General features: G+C 46.3%; 1 long non-coding RNA gene across 2 annotated transcripts in view; it reads left to right on the top strand.

Annotated features, from left to right (window-relative positions):
• Positions 1-26687, top strand: part of LOC127493735 (uncharacterized) — a 45460-nt gene extending 18773 nt beyond the window's left edge. Inside the window, exons 4-6 of one of the 2 annotated variants that reach the window (XR_007924204.2) lie at positions 1003-1220; positions 20584-20678; positions 26177-26687. This is a non-coding gene — a long non-coding RNA (uncharacterized lncRNA). The remainder of the gene's footprint in view (positions 1-1002; positions 1221-20583; positions 20679-26176) is intronic. The other variant, XR_007924205.2, reaches the window with a different exon arrangement.
• Positions 26688-26901: the final 214 nt, after the last annotated feature.

Here is a 26901-nt window from a genome sequence, read left to right as displayed (position 1 = left end):
CCCTAAGCTTCGGTCTGGTGTAGGCCCAGCTGTTGTGTGGATCTTTAGAGAGTGAACGAGTGAATGTAAGCTCTCTTTCCATCTCTGTCTGACTCTCTCTCTGCCTTTAAGTAAATGCTTTTTAAAAATAAAATAAAATTTTAAAAAATGAGGAGGTGGGACTTAACCTAGGAGAAGTCTACAATTTGCCTCCTGCCTGAGCTGGGGGAGGAGAGGCAAGAGGAAGCCTGAGCTAGGAGGAGAGCAGAAATACTTGCTGGGCCTTTCGCCTCCCCTCTCTGCCCTGCCCTGCACCTTGCCCTCCCCTTGAACCTTAAGCCTTTGTTGAGTTTCCCCCAACCCTGGAAGTCCATGTGTGCAGGGGAGAGTGTGAGAGCTGGGTCAGATCAGGGTCATGAGAAGGCCTGCACAGGAGGCACAGTGTCAAGTGTTACTCTGCTTTTTCATAGAGATTATAGGCTTTGGGAAGGGGACAGGAGGAAAGAACCAAGGCAGGGAAGAGGTTTTTCCATCTGTGTATAAGGATGACTTTCCCATAATTAGGGTTAATTTAATGTATGGCAGTGAACTGTACTGAATTAGGCCTATACTGTTTCTATTGTGGTAAAATATGCCAAGTTTTCCACGTTCACCACTTCTAAGTACGTAGTTCAGTGGCAGTAATACTTTCACATGGCTGTACAACCACCCCCACAACCCATGCTTTTACATCTTCATAGTGAACTAGAACAGACGTAAATGCCAGAATCCCGAGTGTTCACTTCCGTGCCTTTTGAATTTGTTTGTGTCCTGTCACTGCCACCCGGCCCATAACACTGAGCTTTTAGAGCCCCCCAAACTCCCCCTCTTGCCCTTTCTCATCTGTTATATTTTAAATGTTTATTTTTGTTTGGCTTAAGCCTTTGCTTGGAAAAAGAAAAAAAAAGACAAAATATGGTTCTTTTGCAACTTAGATGGATTTGCAAGTTGCACAGTTGGTATCTCAATGTTTCATTCCCAAAGGTTCAAGTCCCTGTGCACTTGGGCAGGAAGGCATTGTACTAGGACAGTGAACACTTGCTGTTCACAAGATCAGCTCTCCTCCAGCCAGCTGGAATCCACTTGCTGCACATCCCAGGACTGAAAAGATCCCATTGGAAGATGCTGGAAATACCACAGATAGGACAAAGGTGACAACTCTTCGGCTAAACAGAACGCAAAGAGATTTTGTTCCTTGACAGGTAATTTGCTGGGCAAGGCTTGCACACTCATGCCCCCCAGCAATGACTTTAAAACGTTTGTCAGTTCTGTGGCTGGACTCCAGATGGCATTTTAGCCCATTTTGTCATTCTGTAGCAGCAGCAAAAGCTAAAAAACAAAGGTTAGCATTCCCTAATGATTTCTTTTTTCTTTCCACTGTTTAAATCTGGGCTGGTTTGGGGTGAAGGAGTAAACAGTATAATTCATCAGACAAAGAAGCCACTAGAAAACTAGAGAGAATAGATAATACATGACATTTGAGGAAGGAGAAGTTGGAGAAGAGTAGTATTATCTCAGAGAAGAAAGGTTACACCATCCTGTTTAGGAAATGTGAAATGCAAAAACAGACATAAAACTGGGGGCCTTTGACTCTGACTTTCCTTCCTGCAAATTGGATCTTTGTATTTTGTACCTTCGCCCTGAAGCCCTGTGTGCTGTATTTACCTCTGTCTCCCTAGCCCCTAACACAGGTGCCTGGCATGCCATAAACAGTCAGAACCCTGGAATTGAAGGACAGAGGAACCAGCTAGGAAATTCTACTTCCTAACTGAAGAAAACGGCCCACGCGGGGAGCGTAGCAGGCAGGGAGAGGGCACACCAGGGAGACAATCACTTATTTAGAGAGAAACTTAGTGCTGGCGCTTCTCAGCCTAGGTATCCGGAGAACTAAGGAAAGAAGCTTTGGGGGCAATTTTTAAAATAGAGCAGCACTTGGAATGGGACAGAATTGCCTGGAGAATTGGAGGGAAACTATTCTAACTCAACAGGATGAGTCTAAGTAGAATCTAAGAACATTCAAGGGTGGCAGGTGTTCGGCCTATCAGTTAAAATGTCAGTTGGGGTACCCTTACCCCTCGCCATACCTGGACTCGCCTCTGTTCATGCCACCTCTTGTACTAATTGGGGATTTCGTCCTATATGATCAGAGGTCTCGCTGTGGGAGGAATGAAGACTCAAGATTATTACATTTTGGATTATGGATTGTACTTTTTGTGATGAGTCAAGTATTTTTCCTTGTGACATTTTATGATTTTTTTTTCCTTGAATTTTATTTTGCTGGGTCAATATGTTTTATACTTAACTTTGGTTTCCCTATCTTTCAGGTATAGTTCTTTCCTATCTTATAACACAAGTTGAAACAGTATTAAAGAAAGATCCAAAACTATTAAATTTGCATTAATTATTGAAGACCTAGGCAAAATTCATAAGCTATCAGGAAAGACCCCAAGTTAAAAAATACCTTTATTCAGGTATAGGTATAAATTGATCAATAAAAAAATAGCTGTACAGTCTTAGAATGTTTGTGGCATCCCAGAGAGGTGCAGTCCCTCGCTGTTCTCACCCTCAGCCCAGGGCAGCCACTAGGCTGCTTTCTATCTGCGTAGATTTGCCTGTCTCAGGCATATCATAAGAATGGAATCATACATTATGTTGACTTTTGAACCTACCTTGTTTTGCTTCAGTTAATGTTCTTGTGACCCATCCATGTTGAACAGTATTCCTCTATGCAGACTACTGTATCTTGTTTATTTATTAACCAGTTAGTGCACATTTGGCTGTTTCTCTTTTTGGCGTTTAGAAATGATGCTAATAAGGCCGGCGCCGCAGCTCACTAGGCTAATCCTCCGCCTAGCGGCGCCGGCACACCGGGTTCGAGTCCCGGTCAGGACACCGGATTCTGTCCCGGTTGCCCCTCTTCCAGGCCAGCCCTCTGCTGTGGCCAGGGAGTGCAGTGGAGGATGGCCCAGGTGCTTGGGCCCTGCACCCCATGGGAGACCAGGAAAAGCACCTGGTTCCTGGCTCCTGGCATCGGATCGGCGCGGTGCGCCGGCTGCAGCGCGCTGACCGCGGCGGCCATTGGAGGGTGAACCAACGGCAAAGGAAGACCTTTCTCTCTGTCTCTCTCTCTCACTGTCCACTCTACCTGTCAAAAAAATAAATAAATAAATAAATAAAATAAAGAAATGATGCTAATAAGAACATTCATATGTGAAGGGACTCCAAAATGTCTGTGGAAATTAAAAGATATGTTTATTTTGGTGCAAAAAATGTTGAAATCTCTGCAATCTCTTCAAAAAGTTCATGGAAAATTCATATTATAAGAAAATTTTGCACCAAAATAAACTTATTTTTTAATTCCATTTTCCATGAAATTTGTGAAGGATCCTTGGATTGGTATATTTTCTCTCTCTTTTTCTCAGGTACGTACTTAGGAGTGTAGTTGCTAGAATTCATGGCAATTTTGTGTTTAACTTTTTAAGAGATTGCCCAACTGGCCCCCCAATGGCCGCTGCAGCCGGCGCACCGCGCTGATCTGAAGGCAGGAGCCAGGTGCTTCTCCTGGTCTCCCATGGGGTGCAGGGCCCAAGGACTTGGGGCATCCTCCACTGCCCTCCTGGGCCACAGCAGAGAGCTGGCCTGGAAGAGGAGCAACCGGGACAGAATCCTGTGCCCCAACTGGGACTGGAACCCGGGGTGCCGGCGCCGCAGGTGGAGGATTAGCTAAGTGAGCCACGGCGCTGGCCGATCAGGTACAATTTATCCAATTCTTTTGTGGATTGTTGGGTGTATTATGGGTAGGAAACTCTTTGGCAAGCCCAAGGGGAGACCTGAATTTGTCAGGTGTGCCGCTGGAGAAGGGAAGATAAATTGCTTGCGTTAGGATGAGACGTTTCTTTGTGTTGATGCTGTTTTACAGCTAGCCTCCTGAATGCATTCTGCAGTAACATTTGAGTGCCTTGCTGATGAGAAGTACTTTCTGTCTCTAGTAATCAGTTTATAATAAGAACAATAAGAGCTAGTATTTATTAAACTTGCCTTGGCTGAACTCTTTAAATACATTCATCTCTCTTAATTACCACAGCAAGCATGGGGGATAAGCACTGTTACTATGACTGTTTTAGTGATGAGGAAGCTGAGGCAGTAAGAGACTAGGTAAAGTGCTGAAGTGAGGGTTGTAACCCAGGCAGAATGATCGAGCCCATTTTCAGGTGCTGGCATTTACTGCGATGGTGGGGACACTACTTGGGACTTGTACATCCCATGTCAGAGCGCCTGGGTTTGAGTCCCAGCTCTGCTTCTGCTTCCAACTTTCTGCTGTTGTACCACGTGGGAGGCAGTAGGTGATGGCTCAAGTAGTTGGGTCCCTGTCACCCAGGTGAGAGACCTGGATTGAGTTCTGGGATTCTGGTTTTGGTTAGGTACAGCCCTAGCTATTGTAGGCATTTGTTGAGTAAACCAGCAGATGGAAGATCTCTCCCTCTTTCTATTTCTCTACCTTTCAAATAAATAAAATAATGAATTAATTTAAAAAATTTAAAATGATGACTGAATGAATGCCTATGCTGTCCTAAGAGATACCTCATTTCTTAACTGGGTGATTTCACATTATCACGTGAGATGGGTTTGATTATCATATTTTAATTTACTACTGATGCCAAGTTCATTTCCCTAAGGGATATAACACATCTAAGACATGAGAGCTTTAATGAAGCATAGGGAATCCACGGAGGACCAGCAGACTCAGGAACAAGAAGGGAAGCTCAGGCAAGAGTCACAGTGAGCCCAGGGAGAGGCCTGGGGTTGCCAAGAGGCAGGGCACTATAGTGTCACTCACACAGGGCCTTCTAGGAATCATGTCCCAACTTTACAAAGTATTGGGTGGAGGGCAGGTTCTTGAGCATCATTTTTCCACTGAGCAGATCTCTACAAATTTGATAAGATATAGCAACGTATGAGCAGAATCTAAGCTTGTATTCCTCAATTATTAATTTTTTAAGGCAGGAGGGATCCTTTTGGGAAAATTAGGAAGATAAAATAAAGCCTAGGCCAGCACTGCGGCTCACTAGGCTAATCCTCCGCCTTGCGGCGCCGGCACACCGGGTTCTAGTCCTGGTCGGGGCGCCGGATTCTGTCCCAGTTGCCCCTCTTCCAGGCCAGCTCTCTGCTGTGGCCAGGGAGTGCAGTGGAGGATGGCCCAAGTACTTGGGCCCTGCACCCTATGGGAGACCAGGATAAGTACCTGGCTCCTGCCTTCGGATCAGCGCGGTGCGCCGGCTGCGGTGGCCATTGGAGGGTGAACCAACGGCAAAGGAAGACCTTCCTCTCTGTCTCTCTCTCTCACTGTCCACTCTGCCTGTCAAAAATAAAAAATAAAAAAAAAATAAAGCCTAGATATTCCTTCCAAACTTGGGAGTGGAGAGTCAGGAGGGACAGACACTTTTGTTCACTTTTAATAAATATTTGTTGAACTCCTACTAGGAGTCAGGCTCTGTGCTAGACACCAGGTCTGAAGCTGAGAGCACAGAGCTGGCCCTGTGAGCAGAGATTGTAAAGATAGCACCGGAAGTGTATACAGTTGTCCCTCACTGTCCATGGGGAATCAGTCCCAGGACCCCCTGCAGACACCAAAACCCTCGGATGCTCAATTCCCTTATCTAAAATGGCATGGTATCCCATATAACTTACACACACCCTCCCTCATAGTTTAAATAATCTCTAGATCACTTAGCATACCTCACACAGGTAAACCACATCAAGAGTTGTAAAATTGTTTAGGAAGTAATGACAAAAAATGTTTGTATATGTTCAATAGAGATGCAATTATTTTTCAAATATTTCCCACCAGTTATTGGTTGAATGTGCAGCTACAGAAGACTTGAATGTGGATGTCAGATATACAGATTGTGGGGAGTGTTGTGAAAGCAAAGCATTCCAGAGCAGGTGTGCAGTTTCTCAGTGGTAAAAAGCTGATTTTCAGAAAGTACCAGAGCTCTTGCCTCATCACCCTACTAGCTGGCTTTAGGGGGCGCTTGGTAGGCTTCCCGTTGTTTTCCAGGAGTTACGTAGGCTGGCATTGCTATTTTCCTGTTCACAATGAGACACTTTATTAGTCCATGGTGGTTTTTTTTAAAGATATATTTATTTATTTGAAAGGCAAAGTGAGAGAGAGAGATTAATCTTCCATCTACTAAATCACTCCTCCAATGTCCGCAAAGGCTGGGGCTGGACCAGGCTGAAGCCAGAAGCCTGGACCTCCATCTAGATCTTCTACATGGGTGCAGGGACCCAAATACTTGGACCATCTTCTGCTGCCTTCCCAGGTACATTAGCAGGGAGCTGGATGGGAAGTAGAATAGCCAGGACTCAGACAGGCGCTCATATAGGATGCCGGCATCGCAGGCAATAGCTTAACCTGCTGTGACACAACACCAGCCCCGATCAGTCAATTTTCTTTTCCAGTAATGAAATAACTGAGGCTATTTGATTTGTGAAGAAAGAAGTTTATTTAGTTCACAGTTATAGAAGAAGTTCAAGAGCATGGCACCAGTACTTGCTTGGTTCTGGTGAGACTCATGGCACACAGCATCACAGTAGCCAGAGAGCCACTCGGGAGTCGACACACTGTTAAATCACCTCTCTCCTGAGAACCACATTGGATCCTGTGAGAATATCAGTTCTTTTTGAGAGCAGCAACCCCTACCCCACCCCATGATCTGAGTACCTATTTACTTTCCCCTTTACCCACCTCCCCTTTTTAAAGATGTATTTATTTGAAAGTCAGTGTTAGAGAGAAAGTGAGAGACAGAGGTGTCTTTCATTTCAGTCCTGAAATGGCCACAACAGCCTGGGTTGGGCCAGGCCAAAGCCAGGAGCCAGGAGCTTCTTCCAGGTCTCCCACACATGTGCAGGGGCCCAAGGACTTAAGCCATCTTCTGCTGCTTTCCCAGGCACATTAGCAGGGAGCTGGATGGGAATTAGAGCAGCCAAGACTCAGAAGGGTGCCCATTTGGAATGCTAGCTTTGCAGGTGGCAGCTTTACCCACTATGCCACAGTGCCAGCCCCTCCCCCTTATTTCTTGAATGTTCCTCACACACCCCCGGCACTGCCAAATGGGGGACGAAGCTTCCAGGGGAGCCACCTTCAAACTTGTCCAGATCATAGCACGTACAAAGGCCCTGTGGGGTCAGCTTGACTGCCTAGGTCACACATGAAGGCTGTGCTCTCGTTATTGAAGTAGTTCGTGTTCCAGAGGAAACTGTCTTGAAAGGTCCCCAGATGCAAATGGCTTTGTTGCGAGCCGCAGCCTGGCAGCCCATAGGACGTTTAGCAGGAATAACTAGGGTCTCTTGGAGTAAGCGGCATTTCGAGTAAGACAGAGGAGGAGGCGAAGGCGGCCTTGCTGCAGATTCCACCGTAAGTCCCCACCGTACGTAGAACTTGATTCTTCAGGGCCTTCTGGGAGGAGAGAACTGAGCGGCTGCGGTGGAGTGTGCTGGTTTTGCTGTCAGGGATTGACGGATGCCCATTGCTGCTGTAGCTATTGACAACAGAGCAAATTCCCATGGGGATCACTTTTAACGCTGAGTGACTATAACCTAATGGCCACTTTTTTCTTTTTTTTTTTAAAGATTGGCTAAATCAAAGAACACTAACTCCTCTCATCATTCATAACATTAAAGGTGGAGGAGCAAACAGGGCTGGAAAATCAGCCCAGTCAGTGAAAAACGCTGCATGTGTTTTTCTTTCCTTTGCTGGAGATGGTTCTGCAAGAGGTTCTCACTTGGTTTGCTGGGTGGTTTCTTTTCATCCCGTCCTAGGCTGCTCGGTAGCTGTAGCAGGCTTCTACACAGCGGACGGCTTTACAAGGAGCAGACACTGGTTTCCTGCCGCCAGGAGGCTGCGCAGCTTGGTCAGCCTGTGGCATGTGGGTCAGCTTCAGGGTTGCAGACTGATATTGTAGCTTCTCCTGGTAGCCTCACATGGTTGGAAGAGAGGGAGAAGCTCTGTGGGGTCTCCTCCCCCCCCCCCCACTGTTTTTCTTTGATTTGAGAGGCAGAGACAGAGAGAGGGAGAGTGAAAGGGAGAGTTCCTATCTGCTGGTTCACTCAGCCCACAATGGCTGGGGCTTCCTGGAGTTGGAACAAGGAGCCAGGAATGCAGTGCAGGTCTCCCACGTGAGTGAAAGGGACCCAACTACATGAGCCATCATTGCTGCCTCCCAAGGTCTCCATTGGCAGGAGGCTGGGGTCAGGAGCCAGAGCCAGAAATTGAACTCAAGTCCTCCAGTGTGGGACTTGGGCATCTTAACCACTAGGCCAAACACCTGCTCACTGAGATCTCACTAATCTCATGAGGGCTTTATCCTCACGGTTCAATTACCTTCTAGAGGCTCCACCTACTGATGCCATCAGATTGGAGGTTAGGATTTCACATGAATTTTGAGTGTAACACACTCTCTAAGGAAAAAATTTTATTTATGTTCATTTAATAAACTCAAACTAACTAAGATTAAATGAATTAAGTTTGGGAATTAAGTTGTGGTCCAGTAGATTAAGACACTCACTGCCTGTGACACTGGCATTCCATGTGAATACCAGTTCAAGTCCTGGTTGCTCCATTTCCAATCCAGCTCCCAGTTAATGCACCTGGGAAAGAAGTGGAAGTTGCCCCAAGTACTCTGGCCCCGGTCACTGCATGGGAGACTCAGATGGAGTTCTAGGCTCCTGGCATCAGCCTGGCCCTGCCCTGGCTGTTGTGGCTGTCTGGGGAGACAACTAGTGGATGGAAGATTTCTTTCTTTACCTTTGTCTTTGCCACTCTATCTGTAACTATGCTATTCAAATAAACAAATCTTAAAAAAAAGAATTAAGTTTAATAAAAGGAAACATATAACAAATATATACATATATAATTGATTTAACTTCTCTCTAATCAGAGAAACTTAATTCTATAGGAGACGGAGGAGGAAGAAGGGTGGGAGTGCAGGTATGGTGGAAAGAATCACTATGTTCCTGAAGTTGTGTTTAAGAAATGTATACCTTAAATAAAAGGATTCCAGGGAAAAAATGATTTTGTAGGTACGGTTTGACTTTGGAGTACCACAACCATTTTAATATCTAGGATTTTTTTGGTCCCCAAGAGCTGATTTTAAACTCTTATTCTGTTAAAAATTCATGGTGTAAAGGAAAAAAACAAAGAAAACACATACACATACATCCATACACGCACATACATACATACACACAAACACACATACATACACGTATGTCAAAGGCTGCGTTATTTGTATTATTTTCTCAATAAGCCATTTTATATCTTAAATCAGACATTGCCAGAAAATTTTTTTTAATTTTTTTTAAAAGTTTTTATTTTTTTTTAAATTTTTTTATTTATTTTTTTTTTTTGACAGGCAGAGTGGACAGTGAGAGAGAGAGAGACAGAGAGAAAGGTCTTCCTTTTGCCGTTGGTTCACCCTCCAATGGCTGCCGCAGCCGGCGCGCTGCGGCCGGTGCACCACGCTGATCGATGGCAGGATCCAGGTGCTTTTCCTGGTCTCCCATGGGGTGCAGGGCCCAAGTACTTGGGCCATCCTCCACTGCACTCCCTGGCCACAGCAGAGAGCTGGCCTGGAAGAGGGGCAACCGGGACAGAATCTGGCACCCCGACTGGGACTAGAACCCGGTGTGCTGGCACTGCAAGGTGGAGGATTAGCCTAGTGAGCCGCGGCGCCAGCCGCCAGAAAATTTTATACATTAACCTGGACCAGAGATGGTTCTGTGCCCTCTGTTGCTGTGAAACACAACAAGAGCAAAAAGCAAAGACCGATTTTTGCAAGGAAACTGCTTCAAGTCAGGAACCAGAACATAGTGTTTAAACAGTCTATTTAGATATTTTCTTGTCTTTTGAAAAAACTAGCTTATTTTTAATGTAGCCACGCTTTCTTTTGGTAGTCTTCTTTAGTCTTCTTTGACAAATACTTCTGTTTGGAAAAGTGTTGGTGTCTCGAGGCTTGTGATCCGGTGCCTCCTGTTATCAGGTGCTTTCGCTTTATATATCCTGACAAGCCAGTGTTCTGATGTAAAGGCTTCTTCTACGTGTTTGAATTTAATGTCCTTGTTCCGAGGTGGCATGTACCAATGCCATCTCACTAGTCCAAGTGATCAATTTCAGTTCACAATTGATCATAATGAAAGGACTAAGAGTCAAAGGGAGCACATAAACAAGTCTAGTACCTGCTAATACTAACCAATAGAATAAATAAAGGGGAGAGTGATCCAACATGGGAAGCGAGATACTCAGCAGACTCATAGAATGGCGGATGTCCTAAACAGCACCCTGGCCTCAGAATCAGCCCTAAAGGCATTCAGATCTGGCTGAAAAGCCCATGAGAGTATTTCAGGCATGGAAAGCCAAGACACTCTGGCAAAAAACAAAACAAAACAAAACAAAAACACCTAAATGAAAGATCTCCGCGAGTGAGATCCCGGTGTAAAGAACAGGTCTTCAAAGAAGGAGGTACCTTTCTCTGAAGGGAGGAGAGAACCTCCACTTTGACTATGACCTTGTCTAAACAAGATAAGAGTTGGAGAACTCAAGGGGCTTCCATAGCCTTGGAAACTCATGACTGGTGCATAGGGAGATTACTGATGCCATAAACAGGAGTGTCAATTTGTAAAGTCAACAACAGGAGTCACTGTGCACTTACTCCTCATGTAGGATCTCTGTCCTTAATGTGCTGTACATTGAGACTTAATGCTATAACGAGTACTCAAACAGTATATTTCACTTTGTGTTTCTATGGGGGTGCAAACTTGAAATCTTTACTTAATGTATACTAAACTGATCTTCTGTAAAAAAAAAAAAAAGAAGAAGAAGAAATTATCAATTCCCAACTTGACTCTCACTGGGATTAAACATGACAATAGGTCTGATCTGATTTCATCATCATTTAAAAAATCATCTATTATTTTTCACTTTATGTTTCTGTGTGGGAGCAAACTGTTGAAATCTTTACTTAATGTATGCTAAACTGGTCTTCTGTATATAAAGAGAATCAAAAATGAATCCTCATGTGAATGGAAGGGGAGAGGGAGTGGGAAAGGGGAGGGTTGCGGGTGGGAGGGACGTTATGGGGGGGAAAGCCATTGTAATTCATAAGCCATACTTTGGAAATTTATATTCATTAAATAAAAGTTAAAAAAAAAATAATGTCCTTGTTCCCAATCTCAGAATTGTACAAAATGAACTAAAGTGGTCAGTTTTATTTCTTTTTTAATAAATGTTTATAGTGCTTAAGCTGCTTCCTGGGACACTGGTATCCCTTTTGGGCACTGGTTCAAGTCTTGGCTGCTCCTCTTCCAATCCAGCTCCTTGCTAATGTGCCTGGAAAAGCAACAGAAGATGATCCAAGTCCTTGGGCCCCTGCACCCATGTGGGAGATCCAGAAGAAGCTCCTGGCTCCCTGGCCACTGTGGCCTTTTGGGTAGTAAACCAGTGGATAGAGGATTGATCTCTCTCTATCTCTAACTCTGCCTTTTAAATGAGTAAATAAATCTTTTTTTAAAAAGTGCTTATTTCCATCTATTTGAAAGGCAGAGAGAGAGAGAGAGAGAGCGAGCTTCCATCTGCTGGTTCACTCCCCAAGTGCCCACAATAGCCAGGGCCTGGCCAGACTAAAGACAGGCACCTGGATCTCCTTCTGGCCCTCCCACCTGAGTGGCAGGGCTCCAAATACTCAAGCCATCATTTGCTTCCTCCTAGGCTGCATTAGCAGGAAACTGGATCAGAACCAGAGTAGCCAGGACTCAAATCATCACTCTGATACAGGATGCAGGCATTGCAAGTGGTAGCCCAACCACTGTGCCACAATGCCGACCCCCCAAAATGGTCATTGTAATGGTTCATTTTATGTGTCAGTTTGGCTGGGCTGAGGTGCCTAGTTGTGTAGTCAAACAGTAGTCTGCCTGTTGCTGTTAAAGCAATATGCCGGTGTAACGAGTAAATTACTATTCACAATCCATTCACTTTAGGTATGACCCTCTGTAATGCAGGGGGAGGTGGCACCTCATTCAATTAGCTGAAGGCCTTTGGTGCCACGGCTCACTAGGCTAATCCTCTGCCTGCAGCGCCTGTACCCTGGGTTCCAGTCCCAGTTGGGGTGCTGGATTCTGTCCCAGTTACTCCTCTTCCAGTCCAGCTCTCTGCTATGGCCCGGGATGGCAGTGGAGGATGGCCCAAGTGCTTGGGCCCCTGTACCCGCATGGGAGACCAGGAGGAAGCACCTGGCTCCTGGCTTTGGATCAGCGCAGTGCACTGGCCGTGGCGGCCATTTTGGGGGTGAACCAACGGAGGGTAGACCTCTCTCTCTGTCTCTCTCACTGTCTAACTCTGCCTGTCAAAAAAAAAAAAAAATTAGCTCAAGGCCTTAAGAACAAAAACAAATGTCTAGAAGGAGTTCTGCCTAAAGCAGACCTCCAGGTCTCCCACGTGGGTGCAGGGACCCAAGGACTGGGGCCATCTTTTACTGCTTTCCCAGATCATTAGCAGGGAGCTGGATCGGAAGTGGAGTAGCCGGGACACAAACCGGCACCTATATGGGATGCCAGCGCTGCAGGCGGCGGCCCTACCTGCTACGCCACAGCACCGGCCCCTCTTTGCTGTGTCTTTACTAGGTTGCTGTGGATCAGTGAGGCCCCTGCTGTGGAACGCTAGAACTTACTCCATCTCTCAGTGTTTCAGTACTGATGCACAGTCAGTATTACTGGGCTGGGATTCCTAGCGTTTGCTTCTCAACAAAGGATACCTGGAAACACATCACCCTGGAGGGTGGGCTTTCAGCAGGCGGGGGCGCTGTTTGGAGGCTGAATCAGGCAGGGCACTGACAGGAAGGAGATGGCGCCCTGAGGCAGGGGATGGAAGAGAACTGAATAAAGCAACAAATAGGGGTGTGTGTGTGTGTGTGTGTGTGTGTGTGTGTGTGTGAAACGCCCTGGGGCCAGCCACACAGGGAGCCACTGCCCTTCTAGACAGAAGGGGCAGGAGGATAGCTTGGGAACCCAAGAGGAGCCAAAACTCTGGAGAAGACCTCCTGGCAGAGGGTGTGGCTTCAGCAGAGAGCTGCAGGTGCCCTCAGTTACCCCACAGGGAGAAACCCCGGGAAAGAAATGCCCCTGCCCTGCCCTCTTTATCCTTGGGGGCAACCTGACACCCCTGCTGTTGTCCCTAGAGGCCAGACTCCCAGTCCCAGGGCAGAGTGAAGAGACAGGGAGGGCCACGCCCAAGCCCAGCCCAGCGGCCTCGGTGGCAGGTGAGCACAGGGCCAGTTTCATAGACAAAGCACACAGGACACCTCGCTCTTCATCATGTGCCGGCTACCTAGGACAAGGAGCTAGATCGTCATGTGGGAAGACTGGCCTGCTGCCTCCTCCCTTGGTGGTCTTGGGCACACTATTTGCCCCTCTGGGCCTTGGTCTCCTCATCTATTAACAGATGTAGTAACGGCTGCTTCACAGGGTTGTCATGATGAAAAGAGTGACAGCACCTGCACGAGGCCTGGCTGATGGCACTATCCTTGGACACGTTAGGTGCACAGCTGGCGGAGGGAGCAGTGTGCCCTGAGGCACAAGGAGAACCTGCACCTGGGTGGGTCAGGTAGGGGCTTTGAGAGGAGGAGCCTTGAGCAAGGTCTGGCAGGAGCTGAATGGCAAAGGGCCTTTTGAACAGTTAATTCAGAGCCCATGCCCAGCCAACAGTACCCAAGATTTAACAGAGAAAGAAGTCATTTGGGGATTAAAAGGACTTAACAGGTAAGCTGCCAGTTGAGACACCTGTGTCCACATCAGATGCTGGATTTTGATTCCTAGTTCCAGCTTCTGACTCCAGATTTCTGCTAATGCAGACCCTGGGAGGCAGCAGTGATAACCCCAGGAGTTGGGTTCCTGCCACCCATGTGGAGTTCCTGACTCCTGGTCCTCGTCTTCTGGTTCTCTCCCCAAATGCCCTCAAGGGCCTTACCCAACCTTGGTCCTTGTGGGCATTTGGGGAATGAGCCAGCGAATGAGAGCTCCCTGTCCCTCTGCCTCTCAAAAAAGTTTTTTTTTTTTTTTTTTTTTGGAAAGGGGTGGGGTGGGAGAGGTGGCAGTATTTGTAGATGGTCAAAATCAACCCTAGAAATTAGTCTGTAACTCAGCAATGCTTCAGGTATCCAGTAGGTGGCAGAAATAAGCCATCATTTGGAGGGGACCTCATTTCTCATTGTTTTGGATTTAGGGACTGTTTTCTTCTTTCCTTTGTCCCTTTTCAAACCCCTACCCCAACCCACCCCTTATTTCATGAGAAGCCGGGAAAAATCCTTGTCAAACGACCCAACAAACATTCAAATACATTATTTTTCTCATCCCTCCAGTTTTCCAATCAACGTTCATGGATTCCAGACATTTTTTCTGTGTAACTACTATCCATTTTATCAACTGTATACTGCTCCTTTCACCAATATAGTACTTAGGATTTTTATGTATCCTTATTCGGTGAGGTTAGATTTTTTTTTTTTTTAATCAACGCCAATACCTCCAATGGATAAAGTAGCTAAGCACGTTGTCAGACAGAAGCGTAAGCCCTGCAGGTTTGAGCCCAGGTGACTTAGTCTGTTTGTGCTGCTATGACCAGATGCCACATGCTGGGCCATTTATGTGCCACAAACATTTCTCACACTTCCGGAGCCTGGGAGTCCAAGATCATGGCACAGCAGGTCCAGGTTGCTGAGGGTCTTCTTGCATTGCCCTCGCCTGCGGGGAGAGCAGAAGAGGACGAATCCATTCTGGGAAGCCCTTTCGTTAGACCTGGATTGCAGCCGGCGCTGAGCTTCCTGACTCACTCACCTCCCACAGGCCTTGCCTCCATGGCACTGGCACTTAAGTTCCAACACTTGCATTCGGGGATGTTGAGACCTGCAGCAAACCTTTCTGGTGTTTACAAAAATGTTGACTCAGGTTGAGGGGTACTGTCTAAGCCAGTGTTCACTAAAGTCTTTTCTAGAAGGAAGATGAAAAGCAGGATACTCCTGAATGACTTAATGTGATCACTTTATGCTTTTTTAAAAAAGAAAGATTTGTTTATTAATTTATTTGAAAAGCAGAGCAAAAAAAGAGAGAGAGAAAGAAATCTTTGTTCCACTGGTTCATTCCCCTGAGAGACCACAACAGCCAGGTCCAGGCCAAGCTGAAGCCAGGAGCCTGGAGCGCCATCTGGGTCTCCCACGTGGGTGGCAGGGCCCCAAGCACTTGGAACATCTTGTGCTTTCCCTGCTGCATTAGCAAGGAGCTGGATCGGAAGCGGAGCAGCTGGGGTATGGAAGGCCAGTGTCACAAATGCCGTCATAACCGCTGCCCTACAGTGCCAGCCCCTGATCAATTTATCTTGGAATTAGACTTTAAAGTTTCAAAAAGCACAAGCAAGGGTTTTAACTTTCTTTGGGCTCTATGGAGTTGGTTTACTAAGGGAGCAAATTATGAATGTATCATGCTTTGGAGTACACCATATGACTGTCCTTCTCACTGTCATGTGAGCCCTTGGGAAAGTTAACCATTTCTTTTCTATTTTTGCACTATAAAAAGAGAATACGATTATAGAAAGCATAAGATAGCGATATATGAAATCGCCCTTCATCTCAGCGCCTTCGTAAGAAGCCTATTGCCTTCTTTTTGCTTGTGCATATTTTATTTGTGGAACAGATGTTAACTGACCAACTTTTATTCTGCGATTTGGGGACCTAAACAACAAGCACAGCTCCTGATATCATAAATAAGAAAATAAATGAATAAGTGAAACAAGGACCATTTCAGCCATTCACCTGCACAATGGAGAAAACGGAGTAAGATGTGAGGTCTCCTCACGAGGATGTGAGGTTGAACCGTGACCTGAATTGTTAGGAAGGTGCTAGCACACGAAGAGAAGAAGGATAGTTCAGGGAGACAGAAGAGCTTGTGCAAAGGCCCCGTGGTACGAACAGGCTGGGTGTGTGTGAGTTATCTAAAGAGGTCCTTGGTAGCAGTACCACACCAAAGGACCAGAAGAGAGAGGGGAGACTGGTGGCACAGCCAAGCACGGGGTCAGGCCACGCAGGTCTGGGCACTATATATAAACCTGCAAGAACATATTTATCATTGTGCTTTTGTTCCCTTGACATTATTATATGCTTTGTTCATGTCATTACATAGAGTTCAAAACCATCATGTAAAATCAATACACACCATTCCATCAAGTTGACCTTTAATAACTTACTTTCGGGAGTAGGCATTAGCCTGGTGTCTGACATTAGAGTTCCTGGCTCCGATTCCCAGCTCTGCCTCCTGACTCCATCTTCCTGCCAGTACGGATGGTGGGAGACACTGGTGATGCCACAAGTGACTGAGTCCCTGCCACCCGTGTGGGAGACCTGGGCCACATTCCTACCTTCGAGCTTCAGCTTGGGCTGGCCCCCGCTGCTATGGGGAATTAACTAGTGGATGGAAGATTTCTCTCTCCTCTCTCTCTCTCTCTCTCTCTCTCTCTTTCATTCCAATAAATAAAAATAAAACTCAAGAGTTTTAAGTGAAAAAATGTGATGCTTGCGTGGTGGCTGACTCTAAGTCACGATGCCTACATCACTCACCTCCTTCATTGCATCACACAGGTATTGCCCATCTCACGTTACCACAGGTGAAGGGTGAGGACAGTATGATCAGATATTTTCAGAGAGAGACCCCATTCACATAACTTTATTATTACAGTATATTAGTATGCTTTTCTATTTTACTGTTAGTTTTTGTTTTTGATCTCTCATTGTGCCTAATTTATAAAATAAACTTTGTGGGAAAAGCAGTGAACATGAGCTTTGGTCCTGTCTGTGGTTTCAGTCATCGACTGAGGGTCTTATTTCCCAAGGATGGGGGTGGGGCTTTGTAGTGTGAAACTGTCTCCTTCCACTCTCTCCTTTGAAACTGCTTGTTTGACTGGGGCTGGTTCCCACTGCTGTTGATTCAAGTTAGTGGAGGTGGACTATTCATCTTAAAAAGTTCATTTGAAAACTGAATGTCGTTTGAAGATTTGACAAGTTGGCATTTTTAAAAAGAGTTTAGTGGACTTTTTTTTTTTTTTTTTTGAGAGAAAAGAGACAGACACAGATCATCCATCCATTCAGTAATTCATTCTCTAATTGCCTGCAACAGGCAGGGCTGGGCCAGGCTAGGAGTCCAGAACTCAATCCTGATCTCCCACATGGGTGGCAGGGACCAAAGTATTCAGGCCATCATCTATTGCCTCCCTGGCCATTGACAGGAAACTGGATCAGAAACAGAACAGCTAGGGCCGGTGCTGTGGCATAACGAGTAAAGCTGCCTCCTGCAGTGCTGGCATCCCATATGGGCACCGGTTCTAGTCCTGGCTGCTCCTCTTCCAATCCAGCTCTCTGCTGTGGCCTGGGAAAGCAGTAGAAGATGGCCCCAGTCCTTGGGCCTCTACACCCACATGGGAGACCCGGAAGAAGCTTCTGGCTGCTGGCTTCGGATGGACGCAGCTCCAGCCATTGAGGCCATTTGGGGAGTGAACCAGTGGATGCAAGACCTCTCTCTCTGTCTTCACCTCTCTATAATTCTGCATTTCAAATAAATAAATAAATCTTTAAAAAATAAATTGTTTAAAAAAAGAGAGAGAAACAGAACAGCGAAGACTCAAACCAGCACTGATATGGGATGCCAGCATCACGGGTGGCAGCTTAACCCACTGAGCCCCAGTGCTGGCCCCTGACTATTAATATAAATTCTCCTCTGTGCTCATTTGGCTTATATTTATTTATTATATATAAATATTTTTATTATTTTAAATTTACAAAGCAAAAATTATTCAGTAGAAATAGGAGTTCTCATATCTCCCCACCCCCATTTCTTCTATTAACAAATCAGATTAGTTTATCTGTCATAATTAGTGAACCATACCCACTTTCCCTATTCATCAGATGAATAAACAAAATGTAGTTTATGTACACAGTGAAATACTATTAAAGCATTAAAAATGAAATCCCGTTTTTATTTGTAGCAAAATGGATGGGCCTCAAGAACATCATGTTGGGTAAAACAAGTCAACACAGAAAATACCACATGTTCTCCCTCATATGTAGGAGCTAAACAAACGAAAAAAGAACTCTCAGTATAGGCTTAGGTTTCTAGTACCTGCAAAGACTAGATTATCCTGGGTCCTTCCTTTTTATAGATGAGTAAACAGAATCTGGGGCTGGCGCTGTGGCATAGCGGGTGAAGCTGCCACCTGCAGTCCGACATCCCATATGGGCACTGATTCAAGTCCTGGCTGCTCTGCTTCCAGTCCACCTCCCTGCTGGTGTGCCTAGGAAGGCAGTGGAGGATGGCCCAAGTGCTTTGGCCCCTACACCCATGTGGGAGACTGGGAGCTGGCTCTGGCTCCTGGCATTGGCCTGGCCCAGCCCTGGCTTTTATGGCCATTTGGGGAGTCAGCCAGTAGATGGAAGACCTCTCTGTCTCTCTGTAACTATATTTCAAATAAATGAAGTATATTGTTTAAAAATTTAAGAAAATTAAAAAAAAAACTCATAATCTGGACAAGTGATTCCTCCAGGATCACTCACCTGGTTAGTATGTAGAGTTTCGTGCATTTTTAAAAAATCCCATATGGGTTTTTTTAATTTATACATCAATTTTGTGTTTTAATAAAGGCAAGTTTCCTACAGGCGGATGTCAGTGAGTTACCTGACTGTTCGTCCCCAGATGAAAGTGTGTTTTACAGGTTGAATCGTGTCCTCCAAGAAGGCATGTCTTGGGGCCAGCATTGTGGCACTGTGGCTAAAGCAGCTTCAGCCAGGGCCAGCCCCAGCTGCCGCCGCCATCTGTGGGAGTGAACCAGAGGATGGAAGCACTCGCTTGCTCGCTCTGTCTCTCTCCGCAGCCTTTCACCTTCCCTTTCTCTGTAACTCTGCCTTTCAAATTAATAAGTAAATACTTATTTTAAAAATCCCTCATTTAAAAACAAAGAATTCACATCTTGAAGTCCTAAATCCCCAGTGCCTCTGAATGGGGCCTTTCTGGACTTGGGCCTCAGACGTAGTTGGGTGGGCTGAGGTCCTGCTGGAGTAGGGAGGACCCTTAATCCAGGATACCTGACGGCCTCAAAACAAGGGGTGATCTGGACCCGGACACGCTCACCCAGAGGCTGCCGTGTGAAGGTGAAGGCAAGTTCAGGGCGATGCTTCCAGAAGCTAAGGAACAGCGAAGACTGAAAGCCAATCCCCAGAAGCAAGGGGAGAGGCCCGGAATACATCGTTCCCTCACTGCCCTCAAAAAGACCCCTGACCTTGGACTTCCAGTCTCCAGGACAATTACACAAAGCATTTCTGTTGTTTAAGTCCTCCGGTTTGTACATAGCCCTAGCAAATGATAGGAACTCCACGCCTGCTGCATATCTAACAGATTGGGAGTCCAAAAAATATGTGACAATGCTGTAAGAAAATATAGGAGAATTCTCACTAAACTCACAAATACATGCTATTCATATGAAGCCAGTTTGTGGCTGTGGGCCTGAGTGCTAATCAACAAATTACAAAGGTTCCTAAAACCCAACTAGGAATGCCTGTGTGGTTTCTGGCAACCTTGAGTTGTCTGGCCTTGCCCAACTGTGGTGTGTCATAGACAAATTGGCTCCATTTATATCATGCTGGTGGAGGGAGCTAGGAGCTAAAAGCAAGCATCTTGGTTCAATCTTTATGTTTTTTAAAAAAGATTTTTTTTTATTTGAAAGGCACAGTGACAGAGATAGAGCAAGCGCAAGGGAGATCTTCCATCTACTGGGTTCACTCCTCAAGTGGCTGCAATGGCCAGGTCTGGGGCAGGCTGAAGCCAGGAGCCTGGAACTCCATTCAGGTCTCCGATGTGGGTGCAGGGGCCTGAGTACTTGAACTATATTCTTCAGCTTTCCCAGGCACATTAGCAGGGAATTGATTGGGAAGCAGAGCAGCCAGGACTCGAACCTGTGCTCCGTGTGAGAGATGCCACCACTACAGGTGGCAGATTAACCAGCTGCAGCATATGCCAGTCACATGCTCATGTGTTTTTAAACACACTTGCTCCCCATGTAGGACCTCTGCCCTTAATGAGTTGTACTATGAGAATTAACGGTAAAACTAGTCTTCAAACTGTACTTTATACTTTGTGTGTCTGTGTGGTTGCAAACTGTTAAAATCTTTACTTAGTATAAAGTTGATCTCTGTATATAAAGCTAATTAAAAATGAATCTTAATGAAGAATGGGATGGGAAAGGGAGCAAGAGGTGGGATGGTTTGTGGGTGGGAGGGAGGGTATAGGGGGAAGAACTGCTACAATCCAAAAGTTGTACTTACGAAATTTATATTTATAAAATAAAAGCTTTCTATAAAAAATAAAAAATTAGAATGCCTCCCACCTTCCCGCACTCCCATTTTGTTTTGTTTTGTTCTGCTTGATTTCTATATAGTACAGTGCATGGAAGTTGTTTTAAACTTTGTTTCCTTTCTTTCTTGACAGCTACCTGCTTGTTTGATGACAAAAGTGATATTCGTGTTCAATTTTGAACTGTCCTCTCCGAAGTCAGCATTCCTGTAGCTGTCCCCAGCCCTCAGGTATGATTGAGCTACATCACGTGGTGTGACAATGTCACAGGGGAACACTCCTCAGTTCCCTTTGGCCCCTCACAGCTTGAATGCTGGACAAGGAGGGGCTCTCTGGGCAGGTGTACCCACCTTTGCTTCCCCAAAAAGAACTAAAAGCAGCTTGCCCTTTGGGGCGATTGACACTTGGTTTATATGACAAAGTCTCTCTCCTGACAGTGAAAGCACAAAGTCTCAGCACAAAATCAAGTACAGTCTAACCTTTCAAAGGCCTCGCCTGTTAAAGACTATTTACCTCCGTTGGCAGGTGAAATTATGGCCTGAAAATGAAAATATGTAGGGCAGCAAGTGAAAGAATTAGTGCACTGTTAAAATTAGGTTTGTCATTCAAGCAGAGCAACCTCTGCCTGGCGGGGAGACTGAGGGCACCTACAGAGGTCTGGGGCCAAGGACGCTGTGACAGGAGCAGAAAGGAGGACGTTTTGTACCAGGCCTCACCAAGGCCATTATCTGTACCAGCCTTGAAATTGCGCCCTGGCGGTGAGTGTACAGGAAGGGATGGATTCACTGTGAGCGCTGCATTTAAAGCCCCTTTGCCTAGTCCCTCTGAGCTGCTATTTACGATTCTGGTTGTCTCATGGTCTTGGGTTTTGGCTGCTGGGATACGTCTGCTTTAAACTTTTTAAAGAATTGTATTTATTTGAAAGGCAGAGCTGAGTGGGGGGCGCGGATCTCCCATTTTCTGGTTCAGGCACCAAATGCTTGCAACAGCTCGGGCTGGACCAGGCCAAAGTCAGGAGCCAGGAACTCCACCTGGGTGTCTCATGTGGGTGGCAGGAAACCAAGTACTTGAGCCTCCTCCACTGCCTCCCAGACACATGAACAGGAAGCTGAATAGGAAGTGGAGGCAGGACTGGAGCCCCGGCACTGGAACCTGGGCTGTGGGTGTCCCAAGCTGAAGATTAAGCTGCTGTACTACAATACTCAGCCCCCTCTGCTTTTCAAAACACAGAGAAATGAGAGGGCATTTAACCTTGTAGTTAAGTTACCCATAGCCCACATCACAGTACCTGGGTTCAACTCCCAGCTCCCCCTGATTCCAGCTTCCTGGTAATGCAGACCCTGGGCCAGCAGTGATGGCTATAGTAACTGAGTTCTCGCCACCAACGCTGAAGACCTGGATTAGAAGTTCCTGGCTCCTGGCATCAACCCTGGACCAGCTCCAGCCACTGAGGGCATTTGGGGATATGGAAACTCTCTCTCATTCTACCTCTCAAGTTATTTTTAAAAAAATTTAAGCAAGGAAATGCACCCCCGGCCCCGGCGTCACCACCCATCTGTCTGCCTGCAGCCCACTGGAAAGCAGTCCCTGTGGCTGGCTGATCCCCTGCCAGGCGCCTACGTGGCCTGTTACTTGGGCTCTAGACCCTGGCCCTCGCCTCCCACCATGGCTCTGAGGAGAATGCACAAGGAACTGACTGACTGGGCAGGGGGCAGGGGCAGGGGCAGGGGTGCAGGCAGAGCTCAGTAGAGCCTGCTGGAGATGGTGTGTTCTGCTGAAAGCTACAATAATGGGGCCGCAGGACAGCCCTTGTCAAGGTGGACTGTTTTGCTTGACAATTTGTCTCCCTTCTGAGCACCTGAGGTTGCACTTACAAGAAGCACTTTATGGTTCAAGTGTTAACAGTAATGGCAGCATTGTGTTGACAGTCGTAGTGGTCGCCAGCTGAAGACCCGGGTCCTTTGGAAGAAACATGGAAACAGTGCCGTGGTCTTCACCTTGCTTTCCATCAGTGCTTCCAGAGAAATGGATTTCCCTTAAACACACACTGCTGCTGCGAGTCAGGGAGTTTGCCTTCTCTATCCCAGCACACAGCAGAGCCCCACCCCTCATACCTTGCCTTAATGAGGTTATGCCTGTAGAACAGGCTCATCACACACAGACAGGAGGTGATGTGGCTATAGAAGTGGACATGGAGAGTACAGAGGACCTGGGTCTTGGGTCAAAGTCATGACCAGGTTAACCTCCACACACATCCTGAGGATCACAGTCTGAGTTTAACTGGTCAGCACTACAATGCACTGTAGCTGTTAGCACATCAGGTGTCATGGGCCTCATTTCCAATTCTTTTACATCTCCCAAGCGCTTCAGCCTGTGGTCTTTCAATCCCTCTTTCTCTGCCTCTTCTGTGGTTTGCTTGTGGTTTCTCAGTTAATACATGGCTAAGAGCTCTTATTTTTGTTACTGCTTTTAATTGCTTAGGTCCCTTTGGATATAAAGGTAAAAATTCATTCTCTGGAAATGCTTGTGTCTATTTAAAGACCCATTTGCTCCCCTGGAGCTTGTATGTTCTTCATTGATTAATCTGTGTATTCAACTGATTGCTACAGTCATTGCGAAAGGAAAAATGCAGGGAAATGGGCAAGAAGCACAAAATTCAAGTGAGAACCACGGCCTTAGCAAACAGCCATACCACGCTGACTCAAATGGCCTTTGGAAGGGGAAAATAATTGAATCCACGACTTTGAATACTGAGCCGCTTTGCATGACTCATTAAACTGCCATTTTCAACACTTTGGCCATGTGCTGTAAGAATGATAGAATCCTATAACAATCCATACGTTCAGATTCTTTTATATCTGAAAAGCCTCATGGTACCCGTGCCTGCCAGCAAGCACAGAGGCATCAATTGAAGTACAAGACAGTAGTAATAGAGCTAAATTTGATAAGCCGCTCAGGCATGACCCAGCAGCCCAGCCCTGTTAAATTGGGATGCACAGTTAATTGCCGCTCTTTTATTTATTATCTTTAATCCTTCATTGGATACAGTTGACTTGCTACTTCCCCAGGGATGAGGCCATGGCATAGGCAGGAATGAATAATTTTTAAATTATGAAGCAATTTCTTTGTTACAAACCTGGGCTCAGATGTAAATCCTAATCATTTCCTTTTCCCAGGATAGCACCTTTGAACTTGGAAGGATGTTCATCTTTGCTTCCTTCCATGCGCCGGGCGCCGGGGGCAGCCAGCCAGGCATGTGTAATTCTGGGAGGTCCTCCCGCCTTGCCTGTTCACACCGAGGCAGCAGCACAGTATCCCCCCAGGACGCTTCCTCCCTGTCTGATGTGCTCATTAAGGACCTGTCTTGTATTTTTCAAGGGTAAAACTCTCACCTGGGCGAATTAGCTCTTTCTAAGCTCTCCCACTGGTTGAGATAGGGATTTTCTCTGACTGTGGTGCTGAGGTGAGACAGAATGGATGAGTCAACCTAACAAATCGACAAGTTTTGATTTCAGGGACATCAGGAGGCCAGTTCCCTTCCTGCACTGTTCAACACCTCCTGCATTATCTTGATGCTGCCTAAAATTGCACTCTCAGGGGTCTCATCCTGTGTCCTTATTCCCTGGTAAAATGTGTTCATGTAGCTAGCGTCATGTGTGAAGCCTTAGGAGTCTTTTATGGTTGAGCCTGAGTGAATTTATAGACTCTTACCTGGGAAGAGAAGGTGTGTGGGGGTGTGGGGGTTTTGGGTGTAGGGGGGTAGGGGGGCAGCAGTGTTGGGGGAGGGGTCACACATACCAGAGAGAGCCAGAGAGCGGAGCAAGGGTTCACCGCTCTAGCTGAGGCAGCGTGGACACGGCTATGACAGTAGGAGCAGTGTGGGCTGAAGTACACACATGTCCCAAATGCTTTTTAAAAACAAAAATTCTAGATCATAAAATCAATCAGTGTTTATTGTAGAAGTCTTCACAGAATGTGAAAAATATTTCAGAAGCTCATAATCGTACAGCGCAGACACACCTAATAATTTTCCTATAGTGAATTTCCATGGCCACCTAAAACTCCATCATTACTGAACCCATCCCTATTACTGATGATAGAAGCCAACATTTACAAAGCCTTCTGGCTTTTTCTAAAAGGCTGATGTGCGTTCGCTCTGTGTGGGGAGCCCAGTGAGGAGGTACAGGTGTTCTCCCACTTCAGAGAGGAGGAGACATGTGCTAGTGAACAGTGGATCCTAGCTTCCAGCCCTGGAGGTTTGCATTCAGGGCATGGACTCTCAATATTTCTGCACAAACCTGATTATTTTCTTAGGCTGGGTTGCCCACAAGTGGCATCTCTGGGTTCAACAGCATCTTTTTGAAATTTTGCTGTTGCAAAATTCGAACTTTGGGCAACAAGTTTCAATTTGCTTTGCTTCTTTGATGTTTAAACAAACAAGAAGCACACCTGTGTGGCTGAATAGCTGTTTACATTTTGCCTCCCCTTCCTGACCCAGCAGCAAGAGGCGGGACTAGGGAAACAAAGGTGACTCTGCACAGGAGACCTAAAGTCCTTGAGTTATGGGGGTTTCCCAGGGCACGTTTTTAGTTCAGGTGCATCCTGGGCTTGAATTGCCTGGGATGTGAGGTGAATTATCAGGGTCACTCCTTGCAGGTTCTTTCTTTCTTTCTTTCTTTCTTTTTTAACCATAAGCCGGAGAGTCCATTGGAGGCTTCCTCCCCAGCCCTCCATCTTCAGAGTACAGCGTGAGGGCTGGGTCTGCAGGATTCAGGGAGGCAGCCCTACTGGAGCAGCAGACAGACTGGAGTGTGAGCTGGAGGATGGGGGGTTACTGAATCTGTTGGTTGTTCACGTGCTTGTTTCTGATGGAAGGCTTTTAGATGTATCGCTAGGAGATGGGTTAGCTGAATTATGGAGCATTTATTCAGTGGACTACCGCCAGTGACATAGGTCAGTATGCATTAACATGGGAAGATGCCCAGAGCACTTGGTTAAGTAGAAGAAAAAGAACAGATGACAGAATTGTACAAAATGTGCAGAGAACAAAAAAGGTTTCCTGTAGACACTGGGGCGGAGAGGCCAAGGGCCTTTTGTTTCCTATCCTGAGCATGTTCGTATTCCTTGAAGTTTTCAGCGACTACTTTCACTTCTGAAATTAATATAAAACTGCTGTGGTGCATCCTGGAAAAGCTCATGTTGGAATGTAATTGCCAGGGCTTGGCATTGCGGCACAGGTGCTCACAACTTGCAACACCAGCCTCCCATACCGGAGCGCCAATTCAAGGCCCAGCTGTCCCACTTCTGAGGCGGCTCCCTACTACTGCACCTGGGAAGGCAGCAGACGATGGCCCAAGCACTTTGTGGTATGGTGTGGCTCTTGGTTTTAGCCTGGCCCACACCCAGCCATTTGGGGAGTGAACTGGCAAATGGAAGCTCACTCACTCTCTGCCTTTCAAATAATAAGTAAATCTTAACAACAAGTAGAAGAAGAAATGTTATTGCTTTTTTTTTTTTTAAGAAATATCATTGCTAGTGGAATAGCAATTGTGATGTAGTGGGGCTTTTAAAGGTAGTTGGGTCACGGAGGTGGGGGGGGGGGTCCACCCGGGGAGGCAGCTGTGGGAGCTCTCTGGTGAATAGCTTCTAGTAAAGCAAGGCTGGCTGGTGCCTGGTTCTCTGCTGCGCATGCTCCTGCACTCACCTCTTCCTCTTCCTGTCTCCCCAGCCTATGAAGATGCAGCCGGAGATCCTAAACAGAGCAGCCTGCATCCGGAACTTCCTGGCCTTCAGAACCATGACTCAACTGCTTTATGATTCCAAGCCTTAGATTTTTTTTTTTTTAAAGACTTTTATTTACTTATTTGAGGGGCAGAGTTACAGTCAGGAGAGGGAGAGACAGAGAGAAAGGCTCTCTACCCACTGGTTCACTCCGCAAATGGCCGCCATGGCCTGAGCCGGGCTGAGTGGAAGCCGGGAGCCAGGAGCTTCCTCCAGATCTCTCACAAGGGTGCAGGGGCCCAAGCACATGGGCCATCTTTTGCTGGTTTTCCAGGCCGTAGCAGAAAGCTGCACTGGAAGAGGGGCAGCTGAGATGGGAACTGACGCCCATATGGGACGCCAGCACCAACGTAGGCGAGGCATAGTCCACGGCACCATAGCGACAGACCCCCCACACTTTCTTTCTTTCTCTCTTTCTCTCTTTCTCTCTTTCTCTCTCTCTCTTTCTCTCTCTTTCTCTTTCTCTTTCTCTTTCTCTTTCTCTTTCTCTTTCTCTTTCTCTTTCTCTTTCTCTTTCTCTTTCTCTCTCTTTCTCGGTCAGCCTTAGATATTTTGTTAGAGCACCCGAAAACAGATTAGGACAAAACCCAATGGAGACTTTTAGAGTTAGGCTGAATACTTGGAGTATAAAATTTAAAAATAGGCAAACATAGTGGCTCATGTTTCAAATAG

This window comes from Oryctolagus cuniculus, chromosome 1, assembly GCF_964237555.1.
Source record: "Oryctolagus cuniculus chromosome 1, mOryCun1.1, whole genome shotgun sequence".
NCBI classification, from domain to species: domain Eukaryota; kingdom Metazoa; phylum Chordata; class Mammalia; order Lagomorpha; family Leporidae; genus Oryctolagus; species Oryctolagus cuniculus.
Note: the sequence above shows the minus strand (reverse complement) of the source record. Positions and strands in the feature narration are given on the sequence as shown.